We start from the raw sequence: 26,987 nt of genomic DNA, 5'->3' as shown, positions 1-26,987 counted from the left end.
GTCCGCAGCTTTTACCCTGTCGATCAATGGCTTGGCCGACGTCTCCAGGAAAGGAAGTTGTGAAACTTCTAAGGAGTTAGATAGAGGACAGGGTGGGCACACACAGACTTAGCATTCAATAAAAATAAAATTGGGAGCACTGGACATTTTCCAAGGCCTTTTTAAAAATATATATATATGTTTTTAAATTAAATAGCAACAGATCATGGGTCCTGGGATATATTTTCATTAGGGATGGTCCACTAACTTGCAGGGCTCATCGTTATATTTTAATCATATATTTAGGAGCCTGTTGAAGGCAGTTTTCAAGAAACAGTGTTCTTAAACAGTAAATTATAGATCGTGCCACACAAGTTTCGTTTCATGATTAAGTGAAATGTTAAACTTTCTTAAAAAAAAAAGCGAGGGCTCATTTTGACTGAAACTTAAAATAGTGCAGGTTGCAGAAGTCACTTTTAAATTTCAAAAGCTCCTTTCAAAGGACACGTTGATGATCGCATTTCAGTTTCCAGTTTTAAAAAACGCAAAACAACCCAGGCTCTTGATGTGGCAGATGTCTTTGTTTATACCCCAAAGCTGCGTGGGGGGGCCGTTGGGGGGGGGGGGGTGTGCGAGTAGTTAAAGGGAAAATGCGGAACGGCTTTTTTTAAGTCCCTGGCTCCCCCCAAGCCGCGTTGCCTCTGATGGATAGATGGTTTCATGTGGTGAGTGAAGAGTGAAATGAAGTGTAGACGCGGGATCATTCAGAAAAAAACGCTCCGTGGCTTGCAGGCCACGAGAAGGCCTGAGTCACCCTCCCTCGCTTGCCTTTTCTTACGGGAACAGTGAGAAGACACGCCTTCCCGCTGTCACAGCCCAAGGTCACAGTCACCCGTGAATGGAACACAGTTACCTACTTCCATCCGTCCGCTGAGGTTTTAGAAATGAGGGGCTTGGGGGTGCTGTTTAACTCCTTCAGCGCCACTGGCCAGGCCTCCGGCAGCTCTGGCATGGATGATGATGATGACATGTGATGACAGACAAATAGAAATTGTGGGCGTGGCCGCCCGGGTTTTCAACTATTTTGCTGTTTCTACGGGCAGCCTGCATTTCCCTCCAAGGTGGTGAGCCATCCCCTCAGCGATTTAAAAGGCGCAAGAAAATAACAGAAAAGTCGATTTGGAAATTACTTAAAGGGATTGGAAGATGGGAAATGACCAGATTTATGGATTACCTATGGATTTCTCTATTAAACCCCAGACGAATCCATAATTAGGGATATCCACACCGTCCCTCTTTCCCATTCACAAATTCATTTGTACCCAATTTAACAGTGAGCTTTGTGCTAACCCATCGACCTGTGGTTACCTCTCCTTCCCCATGACAATACAGCTTTCCTCGGTGAACTTGGGGTCTAACATTTTTTTTTTTTTAGTTATAGAATATGAAGTCTACACCTGCTTTTATCATTTAATATTGTGTGCTGCCTTTTGGCACTGAGCCGCATAAAACAGTTTATAGGAGCCACCGAAAGTTATGTTAGGACAAAAAGCATACCGTAGGCAAATCACTCTTTAGAATAATTTTGACATTGGGCCATGAAACTCTTCTTTTATTTGGGATCTGAGAAACAGGTTGGGAATTGAGTGAAATCTTCTTAATAGAATAACCCTATTACAATGGTATAAATGGTTTCTTCCATGAAATAATCTTTTTTAAAATATATGTTTATTGATTTCAGAGAGGAAGAGGGAGATAAATATATATATATATATATATATATATATATATATATATATATTATTATTAATTTCAGAGAGGAAGGGAGAGAGAGAAATATCAATGATGAGAGAGAGTTACGGATCGGCTGCCTTCTGCACACCCCACACTGGGGATCAAGCCCACAACCCAGGCATGTGCCCTGACGGGGAATCAAACCAAGACCTCCTGGTTTTTAGATAGGCTCAACCTGCAAGCCAGGCCAGTCACACCGAGCCACGCTGGCCAGCATAATACAATCTTGAAAAAAATCGATTTTTAAAAAGGTAGACTAGCCCTTTAAAACTCAGATCCCTAGTGCATCCAGTCTTGTTCAGGCAGGTAAAATTCATCACAGAATCAGCCCCGAGACTCTTCCCGGAGGTGACTTTGTCCCGGGGGCAGACGAGGTCTGGAGGCAAGACGGACGGCATTCCTGTTTACTTCGCAGGCACCCGCGCTCCGGGTGAGCTCACCCTCTGAATGGGCGTTACAAGTTCGATTGCATAATCTCCCAGCCACTCTGCAGAAGCCCTTGATGCTGAGATAAGACATCCTGCAGAGAGTAACAGTGTCACATTTGAATATCTCTAAATATAGTTTCTATTTGGGGGGGAAATGAGCCGTGTTATGTAATCTGTAGATCCCATCTCTTACTTTTATTTAGTAATTACTATATCATCACCATCAGCTAACATCCAGATGCCCATGAGAGGACAGGCCTCCCGCACACCAGGAGTCGGGGTTGTTATTTTTAAAAATATTTTTTATTGATTTCAGAGAGGGAGAGAGAGGGAGAGAAACATCCATGATAAGAGAGAATTATGGATCGGCTGCCTCCTGCACGCCCCACATCGGGGATCGAGCCCACAACCCAGGCATGTGCCCTGACCGGGAATCGAACCCTGACCTCCTGGTTCCTAGGTCGACGCTCAAGCACTGAGCCACGCCAGCCAGGCAGGAGTCGGGTTTGGATTACGTACTCAGGTAGACTCAGGGAGCAACGTTAGCCCATAAAGGTTTAGGTCACTGCCTATTTCTCTGCCATTTAGAACATATCTTTCCTATGGCACTTCAGTATTTGAACTGTAAATGGCTGTTTAGATCTCCAGGGAAAATAAATTCTGATAGATTTCACTGGAAGTAAGGTTCTAAGTGCATTTCAATGTATGGAGAGACTCTGATAAGTGAGCCTCAACTTACTAAAATGTACCTTTCTCATCGTATGATTTTAAACTATTAACGGCCCTGGCTGGGTCGCTCAGTTGGTTAGAGCGTCATCCAGATACACCAAGGCTGTGGGTTCGAACCCTGATCAGGGCACATACAAGAAACAACCAATGAATGCATAGGAACAATTAATCGATTGCTTCTCTCTCTCTTCCCCTCTCTAAAATCAGTCAATAAAAATTTTTAAATAAAATATTAACCATAGTACGGAGAGTTGTGCAGAGACATGGACCATAGGCGTAAGGACTGTCTGGGTCTAAATAAATCAGCACTTCTTTACACACAGCCTTGGCTGGCTTGGGGCCTTCTGCGTTCTCCGTGGTCAGCAAACTGCGGCTCTCGAGCCACATGCGGCTCTTTGGACCCTTGAGTGTGGCTCTTCCTAAGCCTTGGGAGTACCCTAATTAAGTTAATAACAATGTACCTACCTATATAGTTTAAGTTTAAAAAATTTGGCTCTCAAAAGCAATTTCAATCGTACTGTTGATATTTGGCTCTGTTGACTAATGAGTTTGCCAACCACTGAATCTAGGCCTTTGGGTGCCTTAACCCCACGCTAAAAGCCTCTCCCCACCCCCCCACCCCCATTTTGTTATTTCTGCCTCCAAACTGCCATTCAATTAGCTTTGTATGTGTGTGTTACATAAGATAAAGACGTACTGTGCCCCACATATCCCTGAAATCAGGATTTCACGGGAGGGGGACAGTCATTAGAGAAGTTTTGGAGCAATATTCACTCCATCGGCCCCATATGGTTCTTGCTGTTATCACCTAACACCTGTAAATGTCTGCATTTTTGCTGTTGTTAATCCTCACCAGAGGATATTTTTCTAACGATTTTTAGAGAGAGGGAAAGGGAGGGGGCGGGGGGAGAGGGGGAGACATCGATTGGAGTGCACACGCCTGTGGGCAACCTACATAGGACATAGGTATGTGCCCTTGGCTGGAATTGAACCTGGGACCCTTCAGTCCCTGGGCCCATGCACCACAGCTCAGGCCTTTAACAGCTATTGAGAGGCACATCACCTGGGCTCTGGCCCAGAAGGTCCGCCACAGGTGCGCGCACAGGGAGAGGCGCTCGCCACCTCCCAGAGCTTGTTTGCTCCCAGGAGGTGCGGAACCTTCTCCGGGAGCCCTGAGCCTCTTCCTGGCACCTGCACCCCAGACCCGGGCTGGACTCCGACCTGGGCGCACGGTCTCAAGTCCAAGGGGGTGTCCTGCGCCAAGTTCACTCCGCCCGCGCCCATCACGCTGGAACCGCTATCTTTACGCAAATCAGGGACCGTTGCAAACACCCGAGGTGAGTCCCAGAGGATCCAATTGTAGCCTTTTCTGTTTTTACTTCTCACTGTGGCTCGGAATGGCGTTTCTAAAGGGAACAAAACAGCTGCCTGGCGGTGCCCTGTGCGCCCAGGGGAAGGAAAGGGGAAGAGGAGGCCCTGGCGGTTTCCAGCACCCCGGACGCCCCGCGCTCCCTGGCTGGCTGTTTCTAGAACTTTTCCTGGACAGACCGCGCCCACTTTGTGCACTTGGGGACCCCGGCGGCAACCCTGCCTTCCCCCCTACCCCCACCCCCTCCCCGGTCCCTGCCCCTGCCCTGCGCCCTGCGTCCAGGGGGGCCCCAGCGCCAGGCGGCTGCTCAGCTGCCGCTGCTATAATTAGGAGCCCGGCCCCCAGGCACGTGGAGGCACTGGGCCTGCCCTGCGCGCTGAACCAAATAAAGGCAGAGCCCGGCTCCCGGCGAGGCCCGCGCCCCGTGCGCCCCTGTGGCCCAGAAAAGATCAAACAGGCGGGCTGCACGGCCAGGCCCCCCAACCCGCCGTCGGAGAAGTTGGAGAGGCACAGGAAGAGCTGCCCCAAATGTTACTCCCTTTTTGGAAATTGTGCTGCTGCTTTTTTTTTTTTCTTTTTTTAAGTCTGTGGCTATAATAAGGCAAGTGTTCCCGGCTGGCGGGGTAAACAGTCGTGATGAGGTGCGTCCGACTTAGGAGCGAGTGCCTGGTGCAGGCTCATCAACATGTGCTCCTTACGCAGACTCAGGATATGCCCACGGGGGAGTCAGTCGCCCACTTATTTTAAAAAAAAATGTTTTTTATTGATTTCAGAGGGCATGAGAGAGAGAGAGAGAGAGAAACATAAATGGTGAGAGAATCATGGGTCAGCTGCCTCCTGCACGCCCCACCCTGGGGATCCAGCCCGCACCCCGGGCCTGTGCCCTGGCCGGGAATCAAACCGGGACCTCATGGTTCACAGGTCGAAGCCCAACCACTGAGCCACCCAGGCCGGACCCATTTTTAGAATCTCCAAGTGGAAGTCATACAAAACAGTCTGCTCCTTATATTATTTTATTGGGGAACGTGGAAGTCTTTTCAGGGTGCCGTTGGATTCCTGGGACCTTCTTGTCCTGTGGCTGTTGGTCTGTCTGACTCAGCAGTCACCTCCGAGATCTCCGCGAGGGAACTGTGCCCAGAGATGTGAACTCGAGTGCGTGTGAGAAGGCTCAGAACGGCCCACTTCTGTCCCAGGTCCACAGACGCCCAGGGACAAAGGTCAGGAAATCTCCTCGTGTTCTTGGGCGTCGGGAGGCCATTTCAGGCCATTCAGTTCACTATCGTGCTTCTATTTCTTGATTTTATTTAAATTGCCGTGTACTTACCTCCCTGGGGCTCAGGAATCCAACTGGGAAAACCTCTAGAACTGTTTGGTTTTTTTTTTGGTTTTTCATTGGCCAACCAGACGTGAGAAAGCACTGGGTATATGTGACGCCCATTAGGTACCTGGGCAGGGTGAACTGTACCCCTAGACACGTCGAGTTTCGGTTCTAGGAAAGGGGGTGATAGCCCACAGCTGTGACACACTGGAGCAGCGGTTCTCAACCTGTGGGTCGCGAACAATGAAAATACATCCTGCATATCAGATATTTACATGACGATTCATAACAGCAGCAACATGACAGTGATGAAGTAGCCACGAAAATAATGTTATGGCTGGGGGTCACCACAGCATGAGGAACTGTATTAAAGGGTCGCCGCGTTAGGAAGGTTGAGAACCACTGCACGGGAGGGGAGGGGCGCCCCCTGCTGGCATAGAAGGTGTGTCGTCTCTTGGGCCTGAGTCTGTACCTATGACACCCATGGGACCAGGTGCTCTGTGAGTTATCATCACCTTGGCGGTGTACAGTCCTAGTGGGAAGAAAGTGAAAACGCAGACCATAAGTAAAGGATGTTAATCTTTTTCTTAAAAGGTTCTGTGCTCAGATTCGTTTAGTGGAGGACCAGCTTAACTATCAACCACCCGAAAATGTTTACCCAATTCCATTCACAGATTTAAAAGCAAGGATGGGCCCGGCCGGTGTGGCTCAGTGGTTGAGCATCGACCCATGAACCAAGAGGTCCCGGTTCGATTCCCGGTCAGGGCACATGCCTGGGTTGTGGGCTCGATCCCCAGTAGGGGGCGTGCAGGAGGCAGCCGATCCATGCTTCTCTCTCACCATGGATGTTTCTCTCTCTCTCTCCCTCTCCCTTCCACTCTGACATCCATAACAATATCTTGTAAAAAGGATAAGGACTCTTTTAAAAAATGAAAGCAAGCATGCTATTAGTGTGGCTGGTGGCAGGTAGGGAAGGGAGGGTGGGGGATGAGGATATATTTGACAATATTGCCTTTAAAAAAATAATCAAGAAAAACGATGTGTGATGACAAAAGGACATCTTCATTGGATTTTGACCTCAGTAAAAATGTTGGGTTTGTAAAAAAAAAATCGTTTCATTTTCTTATAAATCCCAGTTCTCTGCAGATGGGCCTTCAGAGATGGTGAACACCACAAATCTGTAGCAACCGAAGGAAACGCATTCAAGGTCCCGTTGACAAACGTTACCCGAGCGGAGAATCATCGGTGACTCCACTGAGCCTGGGACCGCTCATCGGTGAGTTTATGGGGATGGAGGACTTTTATGGAATGAGGTCAGAACTCATCATGGACGAGAGGACTCACAGGCAGGAAACGAGATGGCATGTGAGAGATTGGAGAGAAAAAATGGCATGAAGAGAACCTACATCTGGCCATAGTCATTCATTCATTCACTCACAGGCTCACTCAGTCTTTCTGTCCACACATTTCTCTCTGGAATCAGACTGATGCTGAAATTCCAGCTCCACCTCCTTTTTAAAAAGATATATTTTTTTTATTGATTTCAGAGAGGAAGGGAGAGAGAGACATCAATGATGAGAGAGAATCATGGATCGGCTGCCTCCTGCACGCCCCCCACTGGGGATGGAGCCCACAACCCGGGCATGTGCCCTGACCGGGAATCGAACCCTGACCTCCTGGTTCCTAGGCCGACGCTCAACCACCGAGCCACGCCGGGCGGACCTCTGCAGTTTTCCTATGACCTGAGCATCTTTCTGGGCTAGGGACGGAGGCAGGTAGGGGCACGACGCTGGGGGAATTCAGCAAGGCTGCCGCTCCGTAACAGGCCGTAATTCTAAGCTGTGCAGAAAAAGACATTATTCTCCTGAGCACTCACACCACGCCTCGCGATGGCCAAGGCCTTGCTTCCCTCCGGTCATTGAATCCTCGTAACAGCCTATAAAACAAACATGTCAGGAGCCCTTTTACGGAACAGAAAACGGAGGCAGAGAAACGCCGAGTGCCTCGCTTAAAGGCATATAGCTCCTAACAAAGCCTCTATTTCCATCCAGATCTTCGAACTCTAAATCCCATCTCCTCCTTTTTTACCATTTTTCTTCCCAGTATTGACAAGTAACACTCTGGGGCCTCATTGGTACAGAAATTTTTTTAAAAATGTATTTTTTTACTGATTTCAGAGAGGAAGGGAGAGGGAGAGAGAAACATCAATGATGAGAGAGAATCATGGATCGGCTGCCTCCTGCACGCCCCACACTGGGAATCGAGCCCGCGACCCGGGCACGTGCCCCGACAGGGAATCGAACCCTGACCTCCTGTTGGAAGCTGTTTCTCAGGCTCCCCTTCCCTGGCTGGGGGAGAACGTCGCCTTCCCTTATGGAGCCTGGGCAGGAAGGAGACCGGTGCAGCCTCCTGGGGAGTCTGCAACGTGTTGGATGAGGTGCATGCTCAGGGCGGTCCCCGGCGTCAGAGGGGCTGCCCCCGAGCTCGGAGCACTAGGACCACACAGCCCTGCCCGCCCGCCTCCTTGCTTTCCCTGCCCTGGCAACCCCTCAAACACCAGCCCCTGAAATACTAAACCCCACCGATGAGTAGAACCCTCCCAGCACGGCCCTGCTTTGACCCCCACTATTTTTGTTAACTTTCTGGTGAGTCCAACAGCTCGAACAAGAGTGTTAACCCCGCCTGCCCCAGCCAGCCACCTCCCCCCACACACACCACCCACCGGAAGCGGGCCATTCAGGCCACTGGGACATTCAAACCCTGCCCCCGCAGCCAGCAGGAGAGCCTACAAAGAAAGAGCCTCTTTGCCAAAGGAGGTTTTGTTTTGCAGTTTCCAAAAGGTAAGGGAACCCTTCCAACCATTTTTTTTTCTTTTTGCTTACGGGCTCAGAATTTAAACCTAGGACACTCAATGGCCAGAACCCCGGCCCACCCCCCGCGCGCCCGGGGCACGCCGCCAGCCCCCGGAGTTCAAGTTTCTGCCCAGTAGGCTTGTAACCTGAACTTGCTGTTTCTCAAAAACCCGCTTCTCGGTAGCGGGCACTCACTCGGGGCCACAGGGTTCTGAGAATGATTGCGCTTGTCAGCTGCTGGGTCACACGCCCTGCGTTCCAGCCGGTCCGTTTCCCTGCCCCCCAAACTGGCGTCCTGACAACGCCACCCAAGGCTTGCCGCCATCACCCAGAAATAGGCCCGCGGGCCTGGGATCCTGAGTCCATTTCGGGGTCCCTTGCGGTCTCCACCTCCAACGACGACGGGTTGCAAATTCGTAGATACTTTGGGTCATGCTAGAGCGTCATCAAAGAACTGGGCCCCCTGATGAAAATGTACTTTAGTCAGGATAATATCTCATATTTATTTATCTTTTTAAGATCTATTTTTATTGGTTCCAGAGAGGAAGGGAGAGGGAGAGAGAGAGAAACATCAATGAGGAGAGAGAATCATGGATCGGCTGCCTCCTGCACACCCCTCACTGGGGATTCAGCCTGCAACCCGGGCCTGTGCCCTGACCGGGAATCGAACCGTGACCTCCTGGTTCCTAGGCCGACGCTCCACCACTGAGCCACACCGTCCTGGCCACCATCTCATATTGAAACAGTGCCTCGAAGCAAAGGGGAGCCCTCAGATTTTATCTCCTGCTTTTTTCAAAGTATCGCGTGTCACTGAGAGCCGACTGTCAGGGACCAGGCATGTGGGTCCCCGGTTTACGGATGAGAAACTTTGCAGGCCGAGGAGGAAGTGGCCATCACAGAGCTTGGGGCTCGGGCTGTGAACCCAGAGCCCAGCATTCGCCCTCCCACACAGTCACTTTACCCGCTGAGTTTATGTCTCCGCACCATCAGCAGCACAAAAATATATGCGGACTGATGTCCTGTGAGCCCCTCTGGCGGGAATAGGGTGTCCTGTGTGCACGGCCCGGCTGTAAATAGATGTCCGTAGTGGACAAATATAGACGGAGCCTGTGTTCGGCAGCGCTGCCCCTCCCCCCGCAGCCCTGCTCGGTGCTGGCTGCTGCGGGGGGAGGCACTTTTTTTAGGTCCAGTTGCCTCATAGTACAAAGGGTTCTGTGTTACATCTCAACGCGGCCATTCATACCCCGTGACCCATTAAGTGCCGATTCCTGGGTTGGGGTTCTCCCAACATCTCGAGAGGGAAAAAAAAAAGGAGGGAAAAAATAGCCCGACTGGGGAAAAAAAAAATGGAGCTCTCATGTACAATACTTAAGTCAAGAATTTGGAAACACGACCCCGGCCAAAGCCTTAAGAGGCCCGGTATCAAATGTTGTTATTTTTGGGTGGCGTGCAAAGCAGGCTGGTGGAGGGGTGGCCATGGTGCCCGTGTGGCTGGGGCAGGAAGCAGGAACCCAGGGCAGGGGAGGGGGGCGTCAGGAGGGGTCCCCGCTGGGTGTGGGGTAGCAGCTGCCGGGCTGGCCCCGGGCCTCCCAAGGGAACTGGTAACTGGGGGAGACTGTCCCCTTCCCTGCGTCACCTCCCTTCTCTGCAGAAGGAGGCAGATGCCAGCACGGCCCTCTGGGTCCCCCAAGGCCACTTGGCACGCTCTCCTCCCAGGCCCTGGAAGTGCACCCCGGTGCAGTCTGACACCCTCCTCTCCCAGCGCAGTTTGATTGGAACAGGCGGCATTGAAAGTGCACGGCTCCCCCCTTGGGAGCGATGCCCGCGGAGATATTTCTATGCCCGGTCTGCAGTGGGTGAAAGGGATTCCTGGCTTAGGGTGTCACCGGGTCTGCACCCCTCCCGCCCCACGGGCGTGTCCGCGTCAGAGTGAGGCCCTGCCTGTGCTTGGGAACAGAGTTCACTCGCCTGTCCTGCCGGGTCTCCCTGCCGGCATAGGCACAACCATGGACACACACACATGGAGGCACACGGGCACGCCCACACACATGTGCACACAGGGATACAGGCACAACCATGGACACACACACGGAGGCACATGGGCACGCCCACACACATGTGCACACAGGGATACAGGCACACATGAGCACACACATGGAGGCACACAGACACGCCCACACACATACAAGCACACACATATACAGGCACACAGGGGCGCACCACGATCACACACATGCACACACAGGGATGCACGTACGATGGCATGCACAGGTGGTCACACACACATACAGGCATGCATGAGCGCACACACACAGAGGCACACAGGCACACCCACATGCGCACATACATATAGGCACACATGGGCACACACACGATCACACACATGCACACACAGGGGTGCACACACACTTGCATGCACAGATGGTCACACACACATACAGGCACACATGGGCACACACACTGGCAAAACATGCACACACATAAAGGCACACAGGGGCATGCATGCACGCCCGACTCAGAGGCCAGATGGTCACCTGCTGTGTCATGCATGGACTTCTAGAACAGATTTGAAAATTATTCTGGGAGAGCCCAGCCAGTGTGGCTCAGTGGTTGAGCCTGGATCTATGAACCAGGAGGTCACGGTTTGATTCCCGGTCTGGGTACGTGCCTGGGTTGCAGGCTCGATCCACAGTTTGGGGCGTGCAGGAGGCAGCCGATCTATGATTCTCTCTCATCATGGATGTTTCTTTCTCCCTCTCCCTCTCCCTTCCGCTCTGAAACCAATACAAAATGTTTTAAAAAATTATTCTTGGGGCGCATGAGAGAGACGCGAGACTCCTCTGTGAAAATAACTAAGATATCAAATCAACCCTCCTGAGCACACAGTGGGGGTGGGGGGGGCGCCTACATTCCGCTCCTGCGTTATTCACAGGCCCTCGGACTTACCTTAGACGGAAAGGTCTTTAAAATATTTAGACTCGATGCCTCTTCGTAAGAAAATCGATGTTTCACCGCCTGGGAACCTGCAAAATAGAAGACTGTCTATTCTCGGCTCGAGCATCAGGTGTGGGTGTCTCCGAGATGGCCTCTAAGTGACTTTCTAGTGTCCGGAGCTGTTTTCCACCCGATGCAGCAGGGAGTCCGAGAGCCGAGGGAGGGGATGGAGCCAGGACGGCTCTGTGCACCTGTTCGGGGAGGGACTCGCTCTGGGCCGTGTCTGGGGTTCCGAGGACTCGGGGGGTACCGTGAGGCTCAGCCCCCGACTCCTAGTTCAGACATTCCCACCACTTCCTTATTTTTAAAAACTCTATTTTTATTGATTTCAGAGAGGAAGGGAGAGAGAGAGAGAGAAACATCAGTGATGAGAGAGAGTCGTGGACCGGCTGCGTCCTACACGCCCCACACTGGGGATCAAGCCCACAGCCCGGGCATGTGCCCTTGACCGGAATCGAACCCGGGACCCTTCAGTCCACAGGCCGACGCTCTGTCCACTGAGTCAAACTGGCTAGAGCTCGCCCCCCCCCCCCCTTTTTTTCTGTAATTTTCTGAAGCTGCACTGAGCTGTACTTCCTACCTGAAGCTGCCAGCCATTTGTCAGGGGGACGTAACGCCAAGGAAATAAGGGGGAAGTGTGTTTGCATGGGAGACAGCTATTTCTGCAGCCTGATAATGGATGATATCACTGTCTGGGAGCTGGGATTCAGGACCCGGGGGTGGGGAGGACAGCAGCCTGGACTCCCGGGGGAGGTGGTCAGAACCCACAGAGCCAGGCCCGGAGCCCAATCCCCAGGCCCAAGAGGGGCGGCCAGTTGGCTAGCTGGCCAGGACATGGCAAAAGGTTTTGAATCCCTTCGGTAAAATAGTCACTTTTTCTCTAGAAGTTGTGGTTACATTTGCCATTGATGTCAGTGAGGAAGGGAGAGAGAGAGAGAGAGAGAGAGAGAGAGAGCTATCAATGATGAGAGAGAATCATGGATTGGCTGCCTCCTGCACGCCCCCCACTGGGGGTTGAGCCTACAACCCAGGCATGTGCCCTGACCGAGAATCGAACTGTGACCTCCTGGTTCATAGGCCGACGCTCAACCACTGAGCCACACCGGCTGGGCTGCCATTGCTTAGCTGGGTTGAGTCCCCTGTGGGAATATCATCATTTCAAAATCGTAATGGTCTCTCTGGTTAGGTTAAAGCAGGGACCACATCTGCCCTCGGATGACCTTGACTTTATCATCCTTCTCCCACGGCCTGCTTTAGGGAGCGTCTCCATACGCTGTTTGTTTATTATGACCCAAGGATTCTATCCTATAGCATTGCTATCTGTGGATTTAAAGACTGGGGGGCCCTAGCCAGTTTTGCTAAGTGGATAGCGCATCAGCCTGGGGACCGAAGGGTCCCAGGTTCGATTCTCGGTCAGGGCACATGCCCAGGTGGCGGGCTGGATCCCCAGTGTGGGGCGTGCAGGAGGCAGCCGATCCATGATTCTCTCTCCTCATTGATGTTTATCTCTCTCTCTCCCTCTCTGAAACCAATAAAAATATATTTAAAAGGAAAAGATCTGCTCCATTTCTTCCAGGCATTCATGACACCTGTGTGGTCATGTGTACTAGATCCCATAGGTAGCAAAGGATTGGCCAAGTTCACCCTTGCTCTATCCCCCAGTCCCTAATCACCCAGATAAAGGCTCTTGGGAAAACCCAGATCCCACCAGGTGTGTGTCCTCGCTGGGTGTGGCAGCGACCTTTGGTCAAACACCTCACCTGTATCATCAGTCTTTCTTTGATTAGTATTACTTTTTTTTTGGGGGGGGGGGGAGGTCTAACCTTTAAACATCTCTCCCTGCTCCATGGGCAAAAAGTTTGAAAAGTGTTCTTTTGACATTTCAATGTGAAGTGTAGCGAACTAGACTTGACTTCTATCTATTACGTGGAGTAGGCATCTCCTATCTTTCCCGCCTCATATGTCTATTTTTAAAAATAGAGAACATGAGGCCAGCTGGCGTGGCTCAGCGGTTGAGTGTCGACCTCTGAACCAGGAGGTCGGGGTTCGATTCCCGGTCAGGGCACATGCCCAGGTTGCAGGCTCCATCCCCAGTGGGGAGCGTGTGCAAGAGGCAGCTGATCCATGATTCTCTCTCATCATTGAGGCTTCTCCCTCTCTCTCTCCCCCTAATGCAGAACTCAGACTCCCCCAAAATGCATTCAAATGTGAAGTTGTATAGAGAGGGTTCCCTGGATTAAGAACTGTCACCCTGGCCACAGTTGTTAGTTAAATGCCCCACTTCCACGCAACCTTGAGCACAATTCTTGTTACAAAGGAAGAGTCGCCCTGGCCAGTTTGGCTCAGTGGCTACAGCCCTGGCCTGTGGACCAAAGGGTCCCGGGTTCGATTCCGGTCAAGGGCAGGTACCTCTGTTGCAGGCTCCTCCCTGGCTCAGGCCCTGGTCAGGGCATGTGCAGGAGGCAACCAATCGATGTGTTTCTCTCACATCGATGTTTCTCTCTGTCTCTCCCTCTCTCTTCCACTCTCCCTAAAAATCAATGGAAAAATATGCTCAGGTGAAGATTAAAAAACAAAACAAACAAACAAAAACAAAAGAAGAGTGAACCTAGAGCTACTTCAGACATTTTCACTTGCAGGTTTTTTTTACAAGCCCGGGATTTCATAAGACGAAGGGTGTGTCCGGTCAGCCCGAGACCTGCTTCTCTTTGTTACTCAGCCCGCAGCCTGGCAGCCGGCTCTGGATTCCGAGGGGTGTCTCACCCCCACCTCCAGCCGAGCAGTGACTCAGCCTGCTGAGCACTCCCTTTCCCCCGTGTGACAGGTCAACTGTGTTCATTGCTGTGGCATGTTTCGTGCCCCGTGGCTGATAAACAAGGCAACCCAGTCAGGAAACCAAAGCAAATTCCTGACGTCTGAGTCACCGTCGGAAGCCTGCCGGCCTTTGCCGTCGAACATGCTCCTGCACCTCGCACAGAGCAAGGAACTGCAGGGGCTCAGAGCAAACCAGGTTCACCCGCGTCCACTGTGGACAACATCCGATCCCTTTTTTTCACTCCGATTTCAGGGTGATTTTCGTTTGTCAGATTAAGTGGCTCAAAGCCCAAGTCCTAAGATGCCGGAGGGAAGACTGGGAGAAGCTGGGGGGCGTGGGCCCGGGGAGCGCAGCCGGATTCCAGATCAGAGGGCCTCGGATGAAGGCATCAGCTTCCTTCCGACTCTTCTCCTCCCCTCCTGGGCCCCGGATCCACTGGACGCCGGCCCAGCTGGGCTGAGACCTGGAGGCGGCCGTTCCGGGAGCAAGTGTGTCTTGAGGTCACATGCAAAGCCCAGATTTCCATGTCTGGTGAGGCAACCGGAATGTGTTTACCAACGTGCATGCGATTTTCAAGGTCAATGCTGGGTTTCCGGCAGAAGAGAAATAATTGGTATTCAGCACAGGGAGAAGCCAGCAGAGCTCTGGGCCTGGTGTCGCAGTGTCTGTGAGCAAACAGTCTCAGGGCTGCCTCTCCCGGGTGACCCCTCAGTGTACCCCCATCCTCTCACCAGCAAATGAGGGACTTACCCCGGACTTGAGTTTGGGACCAGATGACATCTCCTCCCACCTTTTCTTTTTCTTCTGCCTTGTTAATCCTCACCTGAGGATATTTTTTCTTTTTTCTTTTCCTTTTTAAGACATATTTCTATTGATTTCAGAGAGGAAGGGAGAGGGAGAGAGAGAGAGAGAAACATCAATGATGAGAGAGAGTCATGGATCGGCTGCCTCCTGCAAGCCCCACACTGGGGATCGAGCCCGCAACCCGAATTGAACCGTGACCTCCTGGTTCCTAAGTCGACGCTCCACCACTGAGCCCCGCCGGCCGGCTGGCCAGGGCCGATAGGTTCTGGATGACATGAACATGGGTCCCTCTGGCCTACCTGCAGGTCGCTAATTACTCGACCCTCTCCTGCCTCCGGCTGCGCACTTCTGTGGTCAGGGCTCTTGGGCACAGGCTGTGGCTTTTTGAAAGTGCAGACGCCCCTGCAGAAGAGAGAGAGCTTTGGCAGGAAGGCGAGGGGCGCCCTGTTCTGACCCGCACGACGCCGTCTGCGCTCTGGTGCCCGCTCTCCGCTCGCAAGCTGAGCAGGGTCTGGACCAGACGTGCTTTGCGGTGCCATTGCAGGCCTGACCTCGACCAGACCACATCGCATCATCCTCCCCACGGTCTCCTCAGGGAAGATGCGCGAAGGTTTCAGAAAAAGCTCTGTTGAAGGTCAGCAGTCTGCGGTGTGCGAGCCAGGAGTGGGAGTGGACGGGACGCAGCTCCCGGACGGCCCCGAGGTGTGGTGCCGGGGGATGCGGCTGCCGCACGCACGTGGCGCAGGGCAGAGGGTCGCCAGGTGCATCGCACGCTTCGCGTGGATCGACCCCCTCCCGCCTGCTCCCTGCAGTCACTGTCCTAACCCAAAGCCAGGAGGTCTGCATGCATTTGTTTCACTTGGTCCAGGATGGAAAACCTGGATCCTTTGGCACAAAAGGAAAAATCTTGGAGACCATCAGGGTAAGCCTTCATGTCCCGGAGAGGGAAGGGGCCGAGCTGTTTAAGCTCTGGTAGACCCGCTGGGCCGGTGTGGCTCAGTGGTTGAGCATCGACCTATGAACCAGGAGGTCATGGTTCGGTTCCTGGTCAGGGCACAGGCCCAGGTTGTGGGCTCGATCCCCAGTGTGGGGTGTGCAGGAGGCAGCGGATCCATGATTCTCTCTGATCATTGATGTTTCTATCTCTTTCTCCCTCTCCTTTCCTCTCCGAAATCAATAAAAATCTATAAAGAAATAAAAATAAACTCTGATAGACCAAACGAGGACACAAACGAGGCAAAAACGGGAAGCAAATAGGACCTCTGAAGAGATAGGCAAGCCGTCATTCCCACAAAATAGGATTAAACCGAAAATATTACCGATCAGGTTTCGTTGTCGGTTTGCAAACAGGTTCCTCCCACAGTGCGGCTCCCTGAAGGATCATAGATTAAATAAATAAGTCAAGACGCATGGCGGAACGTGCCGCTAGCCATTCGTCCCTCCTCGGACCCGCGTCTCCCCTCCTCGGCGACAAACCCAGCGACGTGACTGTTGCCGAGAGAGCCCGGTATCAAACAGTCATGTATCCTTATCACCGTAGAGTCGTTACATCGGAAGTACCAAGTCTTGTTGATGTGAACTTCCCATAGTCATCCAATGTTGACGAAAAGACCTCCCACATCATGACGAAAAGCACACGGCTTCAGGGATAGAGACGAAAGAGACGATATGTCGCTGTGAAGGTTTAATCTGCAAGATAATAGAAAGAGCCGGCTGTTAATAAGACTTAATTGTGGCATTAAATATTTAATGTTACCTCCGCGGCTAAACTTTCGTGTGCGTTTTGCATATTTCAAGTGTAAAGGGCTCCCTGATAAGACGTGCGGTTCCAGCAGCGTCCAATGCTGGCGCACTTCCCTGTGACACCGCCTCCATCAGCGTGGCCGCACGTCACTTTATTCATCATGAAGGGAAGCGCACAGCCCTCCGTACTGTTTACTACAAGTGATGCTTTTTTCTAAAGGGGAGTTGACTTAGCCCTGGCCAGTTTGGCTCAGTGGATAGAGCGTCGGCCTGCGGACTGAAGGGTCCCTGGTCCGACTCCCGGTCAAGGGCACATGCCTGGGTTGCAGGCTCGATCCCCAGGGGGGGACGTGCAGGAGGCAGTCGATGGATGATTCTCTCTCATCATTGATGCTTCTCTCTCTCTCTCTCTCTCTCTCTCTCTCTCTCCCTCCCTCTCATTTCCTCTCTGAAACCAATAAAAAAAATATTTTTTGAAAAAAATAGCTCCGATGAGACCTCAGGAGGTGAATCAGCCGGAAGACAAAGATGTCTGTCTGAAAGGCCGGCTCCTCCTCTGACAACATCTGGAAACAATAGGAAAGGCAGCGGGGAAACCAGAGTCCAGAGGAGCAATGCGGTGTTTCGGTCCCCGGGCAGGAGAGAGGGCCGGAGCCTGTCTTTCCTCCGTCTAGGAGCGCAGTCCTCTGGAATCCAGGGCTTGGGCCGTGAGAATGCGGGTCGGGCCTCCTCCCTCCCGGCCGCAGGCTGGTGCAGGCTCCCGGCTGGAGGCCCCGGCAACGGTTCCGTCACCAGAAACACCCTCTCCTCCGTGTTCCCCCGACCCACCCACCCACTCCCGCCCGGCGGGGCCCGGCGAGCCATGGCCCTGGGGCAGCAGCCTGTCCTCCCCAAACAGGCCCAGCCTCACAAGGCCCTTTTTATTTATTTTTAAACATATTTTTATTGATTTCAGAGAAGAAGGGAGAGGGAGAGAGAAACATCCATGATGAGAGAGAATCACGGACCGGCTGCCTCTTGCACACCCGACACTGGGGATGGAGCCTGCAACCCGGGCACGTGCCCTGACCGGGAATCGAACCGAGACTTCCTGGTTCCTAGGTCGACGCTCAACCCCTGAGCCACGCGGTCCGGGTTCCTGATGTTCTGCTTCTGCCTTAAACAGCAGCGCGGCTGCTTCCTGGAGCAAAGTGCTTTGTCCTTCCTCTTGGAGGAGAACAGGTGGTGATGAAATAAGCAAGGGCCTGATCCCCAAGGTCGCTCCCCAAGGCCGCCACGGCCATGCCCCGCGGAGCACGCAGTCTCCCGTGGGGTCACAGCGTCCGGGCGCCCCTGCCCCTCCCAGGGTGGTGGCAGCGGGCGTCCTCTGGGCTCCGTAACGTCCTCTCTCCCGTGGGAAGTGAGACGCGCCATGGCTTCCCCCTTGGATGCTTCAAACGTGTTCCGTGCCTTTTTCTCTTTCCTCCTTCTACCCGGCCCTCTCCTTCCCCCGGTGCTGCCCGGGCACCCGTTGCCATGGTAACCGCCGCTCCTGCCTCCCTGACTGTGAAGAGACATGGTGATGTCTCCCCGCACTGATTTTCTTCTCCCCTCTTCTCCCTCCAGCCGCCCCTTCCGCCCGCCCGTACCTCCAGGCCCTGGAGGCTGGCATCCCCTCCTCAGGGTGAACCCCGGGGCTGAGCCGGGAGGAGGGTTAGCGGGGAGAGGAGGAGGCAGGCGTCTCAGGTCTCATTGCACATCGGCTCTGGGGTGGAATCGAAGCTTCGAGGCCCAGGAGGAGGAGGGGTGTGGGGGGGTGGGGTCCAGACCCATCCAATGAGCATCCATCCTCACCTGCCGGCCTACAGAACAGAGAAACTCAGCCAGCTCCCCCTCAGACCTCACCCCCACTCTCCCCTGTGGCCACGCGCCTCTGCCCCTACCTCATGACCATCCCTGAGCCTGGAGTTGGTTGTCTTCAGCCAGCTCTCCTTACTGGTGTTTTTCTGTTGTTGTTGTTGCTAATCCTCACCCGACGGTATTTTTCCATTGATTTTTAGAGAGAGTGGAAGAGAGAGGGAGAGACAGAGAGAAACTTCGATGTGAGAGAAACACATTGATTGGTTGCCTCCTGCACGCACCCCGACCAGGGCCCAGGCTGGGGAGGAGCCTCCAACTGAGGTACGTGCCCTTGACCAGAATCGAACCTGGGACCCTTCAATCCACAGGCTGACACTGAATCCACTGAGCCAACCTGGCCAGGGAAGTCTCCTTACTGGTTTGGAGACGTGGAAATACAGTGCGTGCAAACACACACACACACACACACACACACACGCCAGGCTTTTTATTTTTATTTTTAATACATTTTTATTGATTTCCGAGAGGAAGGGAGGGAGAGAGAGAGATAGAAACATCGATGATGAGAGAGAATCATGGGTCGGCTGCCTCCTGCACGCCCCACACTGGGGATGGAGCCCGCAACCCGGACATGTGCCCTGACTGGGAATTGAAACGTGACCTCCTGGTTCCTAGGTCGACGCTCAACCACTGAGCCACACCGGCCGGGCCACACCAGGGCTTTGAAAATCCACAACAACCAAAGCACCACCCCCATTCTTCCCCCCACAAAGCCAGGCTCCGCTGGGCATCCGGGGAGGCAGCGGGCACGGGGCTCCCTCCATCACCCCCAAAATTGTCTGTGGGATCTTCGCGCCCCATTCCTCCTTGGACCCGGCCCTGATCCTACCGAGGACAGGAGCCCGCCAGCCCGATCATCATAAACATGTAACCGGAGAGAACCACGTCCCCTCCCGAGGTTATGGCTTCACCTACGGCAGACGCCCGGCTATTTTTAGCGAATGATGTCAGTGGGCTTGTTTGCATTCTTGGAAACTGGCAGGAAGCCATCTCTCCCGTGATCTATGAAATCACTGATAAGTGCTCCTTTTCACCAAAAGAAAAACAGCTTCATACACGCGGCCCTGCTCCGCTTTCATCCTCCCTCCCGCGCCCTCCTCCCTCCGCCAGCCGCCCTCCCTGCCTCCCGGGCCCTCCGCTCCTCCCGCCCCTTCAGCGTCTGGGATTTGTCTCTCGCAGCAGGGCCTGTGAAGTGGAAATGAGCTGCTCGGTATCGCAGATCAAAACGAGGCTGTTGGGATGCTCAGGATGGCTTTCTCCTCTCCCTGAGCCTGGAAGGCTGCCAACGCGTGCGCGGGAGTCAGACACGCACACACACACACACATGCACACACGAAAAGGCGCAGCTATAGGGTGTCCCAAAATTCACGCAAGAAGTAATTTTGATAGAAAACCCAGGTTTATAACCAAAAATTGTAAATATTTTATTGATTCATAAAGTATACAGTCTAGGGTTATGGATAGAATAGCACATCGGGTCAATGGCCTCCACGGCTTTCCTGGCACATCCGCAAAGCCGCGGTCTTCATTGGTCTTTCTTGTCCCTGCTCCTGGGCCATCATTGGTACTGGGTCATGCTGATCAAATGGAAGGGATTGAAATCAAAGGGCAACAGATATTAGAATCTGATTCAATAAACCAAGTAAAATTAGGCTTTTATTTTCTGTTGTTGTTGTTGTTGTTGTTGTTAATGCTCAGGCAAAATTCAAATCTTGCGTGAATTTTGGGACACCCTATAGAAGGCGGCAGTGGCTTTAGGGGACCCGGTATTTACGGCCCAGCGCCAGCTCGGGGTGGCTGTGCTGCCGGTGAAGATGGGAAATAGACAGTGACTCGGGATGGGATCGCCATTAAGTGTGGAAACAGCATCCCTGCAGATTGCGTGTAATAAACCGTGAGAGCCGCCGCACTGGCTCAGCCCCTGGCCCATCGAGTTCCCCCCTCGCAATCGGCGTGGGCGTGAATACCTGGGGTGGGAACGCATCTATCTGCTTTCCCTCTGTCTCCCCGGCAGGGACTTGGTCCCGTTATGCCACCCTGTGGAGCTTTGGGCGGTGCTGTGGCCTGGAATTGAATTAATTCTTGCCCTCCTGTGGAGATCTATTTAGAGGGCCTGGGGCACAAGGTGTAATCATCCTTATCTGAGTTCCTGTAAAAATGAACATCATCATTATTATTTTAAATATATTTTTATTAATTTCTGAGAGGAAGAGAGGAAAGAGAGAGAGAGAAACATCAGTGATGAGAGAGAGTCATGGATCGGCTGCCTCCTGCACGCCCCACACTGGGATGGAGCCTGCAACCCGGGCGTGTGCCCTGACCGGGAATTGAACCGTGACCTCCTGGTTCCTAGGCTGATGTTCAACCACTGAGCCACACCATCCAGGCTTTCATTTTATATCTTGACATGAATTTTTTTCTTGTATTTTTAGTGCATTTCTAATATCAAAGTAACTTGCTCATATTCTTAATGTGAAAGTAATGTACAGATTTTATTTTATTCCTTTAATATGTTTTTATTGATTTCAGAGAGAGGAAGGGAGAGGGAGAGAGAGAGATAGAAACATCCATGATGAGAGAGAATCATGGATCGCCTGCTTCCTGCACGCCCCTCACTGGCATGTGCCCTGCAACCCCGGGCATGTGCCCTGACCGGGAACCGAACCGAGACCTCCTGGTTCATAGGTCGGTGCCCAACCACTGAGCCAGTCAGCCGGGCAGTCATGGACTCTCTGAATGTGCTTGTTTGTTCCTGGCAGAGCTCCTCGCCTGCTGGTCAGCTCCGAGCGCTGTTGCTTCAGAGCCGAGTGGGGCCTCCGCGTGTGTCTCTTACAAACATATTAACCACACGCGAGGCCCGCCTTCTCCCTCACGGCTCGCAGCGAGGTGGGCGATCGAAATGCGACGCGTTGGAACCCAAAGCACAGGACAGCGAGGAATCGGTGTGCAATGACCGCCCTCCGCGCCGAGTTCCTCCCTCACAGGCGGGCAGCAGCGCCCGGGATGAAAGCTGTTCCGTCAGACAAGCCCATTCAGGCTGCGATGCCGCTGTCACTCGCCCCACGGGCTTGGCGATAAAGAGCGAGGATGAGACGCCGGCCAAAGGCAGTGCCGCCGAGAAGCCCACACGGGGCGGCCTGGGGCCAGCGCCACCCGCTCTGCCCTCTCGGGAGGGTGGCAGCCGCGCAGACTTGTTCGGGCCCAGGTGGCGTGTGACCCCAGATCTCAGCGCCCAGGAGCCGCCTCTGGGAGTTGGGAAGAAAGGGAAGGGAGAACAGAGGTGACCGCGGAAACCACGGCTTTCCAATGAGCTCATTGAGGCGGCCCGCACAGGCAGGTTAGCTGCAGGCCCGGGAGTCGCCCGTGGTGGCAACTGGAGGTTCATCGGGAAAGACTAGAGCAGTGGTTCTCAACCTTCTGGCCCTTTACATACAGTTCCTCATGTTGTGACCCCCAACCGTAAAATTATTTTCGTTGCTACTTCATCACTGTCATGCTGCTACTGTGATGAATCGTCATGGAAATATCTGATATGCAGGATGGTCTTAGGCGACCCCGTTCGACCGCCAAAGGGGTCGCGACCCACAGGTTGAGAACCGCTGGACTAGAACCTCCTAACCGGTTTGCTCAGTGGGTAGAGCGTCGGCCATGAGCGGAAGGGTCATGGGTTCTATTCTGATCAAGGGCACGAACCTCGGTTTCAGGCCCCAGTGGGGGGTGGGGGGGTGTGTGTGTGCACGGAAGGCAAGTAATCAATGTGTCTCTCTCACATTGATGTTTCTCTCTCTCTGTCTCTCCCCCTCCCTTCCACTCTGTAAATATCAATGGAAAAATGAGGATTCACAACAACAACAAAAAAGTAATAAATAAATAATTTTTTTTTAAAGAAACAAAGAGTAGAATGAGCCGGCTCCCCCCTGGTGCCTTTTCTGGGCCCTCGGTTCCCTGGGGGGTTACCCTGGGGGCCTGGGAGAAGGGGTGCCCCTTGGCAGTGGGGAGCAGTGCGGGCCTCAGAGAGATGCAGGCACATCTGCCAACTGCCGAGCTCCCAACAGCCCTGCAGCCCACACTCCGGGTCCAGGGGACACGCCGGTGCGTCAGCCTCCGTCACCGGCCCGCAGGGACATCTGGGCTCCGGGCCCTGCCCCCGCAAACCGCCCCCAACCCCCGGGGGTGAGACAGGAGGCCTCCTGAATCCCCGCCCCCTCTCTCCCCGCCAGGTGACTGTGAGGCTCAACACCCTTGGAGATAAGAGGCCTTGCTGTATACAGACTGCGATTTTGCCATCTCAGCAAACATTTATCGGGCCGCCCGGGTCACCTGCTTCCTTTGATGGCCTGGAACCGTTCTGACAGGTAGGTCATTGACTCCAGTTTAGGGGCCAGGACGCTGAGCCTCACAGAGACGCACGGACGTGCCCCAGCTCACACTCCCGGGCAGTGGCTGAGCCAGGAGTCAAGTCCAGGGCCGTGGGGAGAAGGAATGCCCCTGGCCCAGAGGCAGGGGCTCCCGCGCCCCCGGAGGGTGCCGCCTGGTGGTCTCACCTTCCTCCTCACGGGGTCGCGTCTTCCTGGGCTCTATGTCCCCCCACCCATCCGCCCACATCATAAACCAGAGGTGAACGTAGCTGCGACTGTCTGGCAGCCAAAAAACCTGCGTTGTGTTTTGTTCAAAAGACCCTCAAACTGCCTGGCCGGGGTGGCTCCGTGGTTGAGCATCAACCTATGAACCAGGAGGTCACGGTTCCATTCCCAGTCAGGGCACATCTCTGGGCTGTGAGCTCGATCCCCAGTGGGGGGCGTGCAGGGGGCAGCCCATCCATGATTCTCTGTCATCACTGATGTTTCTCTCTCTCCCCCTTTCCCTTCCTCTCTGAAATCAATAAAAATATATTGTTTTTAAAAAGCTCTGGCCAGTTTAGCTCAATGGATAGAGCACTGGCCCTTGCACCAAAGGGTCCTGGGTTCGATTCCAATCAAGGGCACATACCTTGGGTGCAGGTTCGATTCCTGGCCCCTGTCAGGGCACTGGTGGGAGGCAGCCAACCGATGTCTCTCTCTCTCTCTCTCTCTCTCTCTCTCTCTCTCTCTCTCTCCTCCCTTCCACGCTCTCTAAAAATCAATGGAAAAGTTGTCTCAGGTGCGGATTAACAACAACAGCAACAAAAGCCCCCAAACTGAACGAGTGGGGGTGCCTATGTGGCTAACGGCTCACGGGACGGTTCCTCAAGCCCCACCAACCCTGACCATTGTCACCCTCGTCACCCTCATCCTCACTGTTCGATTTCACGTCTCCACGGAGCTGGGGACCACTGACAACCTGGCGTTCACCTGGGCCTCCCGCCCCGCCCGCTGTCTGCCTCCTGTGTCCCTGGCAACCGCCTCCTGCAAGCAGAGGGCTCCCAGGGAGCTCCCCCAGGGACCCCTTTCCTTAAGCAGCTGTCGCGCTGCCGGGCCCGTTGTTTTCCACAAGGAGTCCCCAGGGGTTCCCCGAGGCAGACTCGCACTTGACCCTGCCGTGACCTGGTCACGCGGCCTCTCCTCGGAGAAGCGGTGCCAGGCGCTGGGCGCCCAGGGGTGGATCCTGGCAGCCTCCCGCCTTCCAGCTCATCACCTGCTGTTTTCTCCCCGGAGCCTGCGTTGGGACCTGCCTGGTGTCGGGGGTTCCTGCCGAGGCAGCTCCCTGCGGAGCCGGCCAGGGGCACAGCCCTCACCGCGGTCCGTCAGCGGAACTTGGCCGCGGGCGCACAGGTCATGCATCTGCTAGGGTGGGCGAGGGGGGCATTGCTCAGCACCCGATCTTGACTTTGACGCTTGCCAAGCGCTTTACTAGTATTTATTCATTTCTTAAAATATATTTTTATTGATTTCAGAGAGGAAGGGAGAGGAGAGAGAGAGAGAGAGAGAGAGAGAGAGAGAGAGAGAGAAACATCAATGATGAGAGAGAGAGAGAGAGAGAGAGAGAGAATCATGGATTGGCTGCCTCCAGCACACCCTACAGTGGGGATGGAGCCTGCAACCTGGGCATGTGCCCTGACCGGGAATCGAACCCCTGAGCAGAAGCAAGATATATTTTTAAACACAAGCCTCAGAGAGAGGAGATCCCCTCACACGGCCCCAGTGCCTACTAAGGGGCAGCTGTTGGCCATGGATGCCCTCAGCCCGTGCGAGGCTGTGTTCTCAGTTGCTATTTCTATTCCCGTCCCTGGCAGACCACAGGAGACTGCCCGCGGCAGAAGGTTCTCGCCTGCTCTCTCGATTTCAAGACCGTGATTTCGGGCCGCCCTGGGGCTGCTGGGCCTGAGCTCACGGACGGAGTTGGTAGCTTTCCTATTTCCCTTCTTCACACAGTCTCCGTGGCACTGCCCGACGGGGCTGAAGTCTCAGAAGTTGGCTAGTTGGCTGCCTGCCCAGTGCCCCCCACCCCGTCCCTCCCCCTTGCCCGAGAGCTCTGGGCCCCTGCTGATCCTCCCAGCAGCTCAGGTGCCTTATTTGCAAATTAAAATAGCCTTTTTGGCCTGGCTGGCATGGCTCAGTGGTTGAGCGCCGACCTATGAACCAGTAGGTCATGGTTCGGTTCCCGGTCAGGGCACATGCCCGGGTTGCGGGCTCGATCCCCAGTGTGGGGCGTGCAGGAGGCAGCCGGTCCATGATTCTCATAATCGATGTTTCTCTCTCTCCCTCTCCCTCTCTAAAACCAATGTATTTTAAAGAAAAAGAAAAGAGCCTTTCTGGTGTCAGTTTTGCTTCTTCTCGTCGCTCTGATGAGGATGTATTTCCTTTGCTGCAGAAAAGAAAGGCACTGACAAGTCCTGCAATGACGCCCCTCTATTGCGTGCATTCAGATTGCCCTGCTCAGGTGCACTGGTGTGTCCCCTGGTATTATAACCGCGTGGTTGCTGGGGAGAAGCGCTTCTGACCGGCGGCTGGAGGAGACGCCCTCTGCCCGCCCTGGGCCCTGGGCCCCGGGCCCCGCGGCGCTGGCCCCCGCCAAGGCTGAGGCTGTCCTCGCCTGCCTGTGTTTATTTGACTTATGTAACATAAACAGCTCCAAGGAGACGCGCTCCACTTTTGTTTTCAGGCTCAGCCTTCACTTGCCCTCCGCGGAGGGTGGTTTCCTGTGGCCTCTCTGTTTTGCTGCTAGAGAACAAAACAGCCCGCCCTTGACCCTCCTCGGGGGCCGGCCCTTTCTTCCCGTCCCCCAACCATGAGTGCGAACCCCTGCTCTCGCCAGCCAGCCGCGTCCTCAGAGGCTCTGCTGGCCGGGCAGGGGGGCGTCCACCCGGGCAGACACGAGGCCGGCGTGGGGCTGACTTTCTCCGTGGCTTTTAAAATATATATTTTTTTATTGATTTCAGAGAGGAAGGGAGAGAGAGAGAGAGAGAGAGAGAGAGAGAAACATCGATGATGAGGGAGAACCATGGATCGGCTGCCTCCTGCACACCCCACACTGAGGATTGAGCCCGCAACCCGGGCATGTGCCCTGACTGGGAATTGAACCACGTGACCTCTTGGTTCATAGATTGATGCTTAACCACTGAGCCACACCGGCCAGGCGAGAATGGTCTTTTCAGAACTCTGAGTTTGGGGAAGGGACTAGAAAAATGGAAGGCCTAGGGACTTGGAGGATCGAGTCCCCAGGGTGTGGGGTGGGGAGGAGAGGGCAGATAGCAGGAGTGACCATGATCAGACCAAGAGGCGAGGCTGCCAGCCACAGTTTTTTTCCCACTGGATCCCGGAAAACTATGAGAGAAAGAAAGAAAGAAAAGGAGGGAAGGAAAGGAGGGAGGGGAGAAAAGAAGGAATTCGAGTGATGGGGGGAGGATATGAAATTGGAGGTTTTGCATGAAGAAATATTTTAAGGTCGCCCAGCCGGCCGGCGTGGCTCAGTGGTTGAGCATCGACCTATGACCCAGGAGGTCACGGTTTGATTCCCGGTCAGGCCACATGCCCGGGTTATAGGCTTGATCCCCAGTGGGGGGGCGTGCAGGAGGCAGCCGGTCCATGAGTCTCTCCCATCATTGATGTTTCTCTCTCTCTCTCTCTCCCTCTCCCTTCCTCTCTGAAATCAATAAAAAAATAAAAAATAAAATAAATACTTTAAGGTTTACCCACAGAAGCCCGGCCAGGGCTCCTACCAAGCCACACGGCTTCCTCGTCTCTCCAAGCCGCCCAGACGCCTCTGATGCTGCCAGCAGCGGCGGGCACGGCTTCAACTCCTGCATATCTTTCCCTTTGCCAAGTCCCAGCTCACCCTCCCATCC

The 26,987-nt window shown here is 53.8% G+C and overlaps 2 long non-coding RNA genes across 4 annotated transcripts; one reads left to right on the top strand and one right to left on the bottom strand.

Moving 5' to 3' along the window:
* Window positions 1-1,585: 1,585 nt before the first annotated feature.
* Window positions 1,586-14,330, bottom strand: LOC132222559 (uncharacterized). Its single transcript, XR_009450259.1, has 3 exons — window positions 14,227-14,330; window positions 11,416-11,492; window positions 1,586-2,293 (listed from the first exon to the last, which is right to left on the bottom strand). It is a non-coding gene; the product is annotated as an uncharacterized LOC132222559 (long non-coding RNA).
* LOC132222558 (uncharacterized) lies at window positions 3,861-23,598 on the top strand. Of its 3 annotated transcripts, XR_009450258.1 has the most exons (4): window positions 4,596-5,516; window positions 6,754-6,893; window positions 14,288-16,004; window positions 16,275-18,383. It is a non-coding gene; the product is annotated as an uncharacterized LOC132222558 (long non-coding RNA). The 3 variants fall into 3 exon arrangements; XR_009450257.1 differs by lacking the exons at window positions 4,596-5,516; window positions 16,275-18,383 and adding an exon at window positions 3,861-4,267; XR_009450256.1 differs by lacking the exons at window positions 14,288-16,004; window positions 16,275-18,383 and adding an exon at window positions 22,945-23,598.
* The last annotated feature ends 3,389 nt before the right edge of the window (window positions 23,599-26,987 follow it).

The sequence above is a fragment of the Myotis daubentonii genome, chromosome 20, assembly GCF_963259705.1.
Source record: "Myotis daubentonii chromosome 20, mMyoDau2.1, whole genome shotgun sequence".
In the NCBI taxonomy this organism is placed as follows: Eukaryota; Metazoa; Chordata; class Mammalia; order Chiroptera; family Vespertilionidae; genus Myotis; species Myotis daubentonii.
The sequence above is the reverse complement of the archived record's forward strand: the minus strand, read 5'-3'. Positions and strand labels throughout refer to the sequence as shown.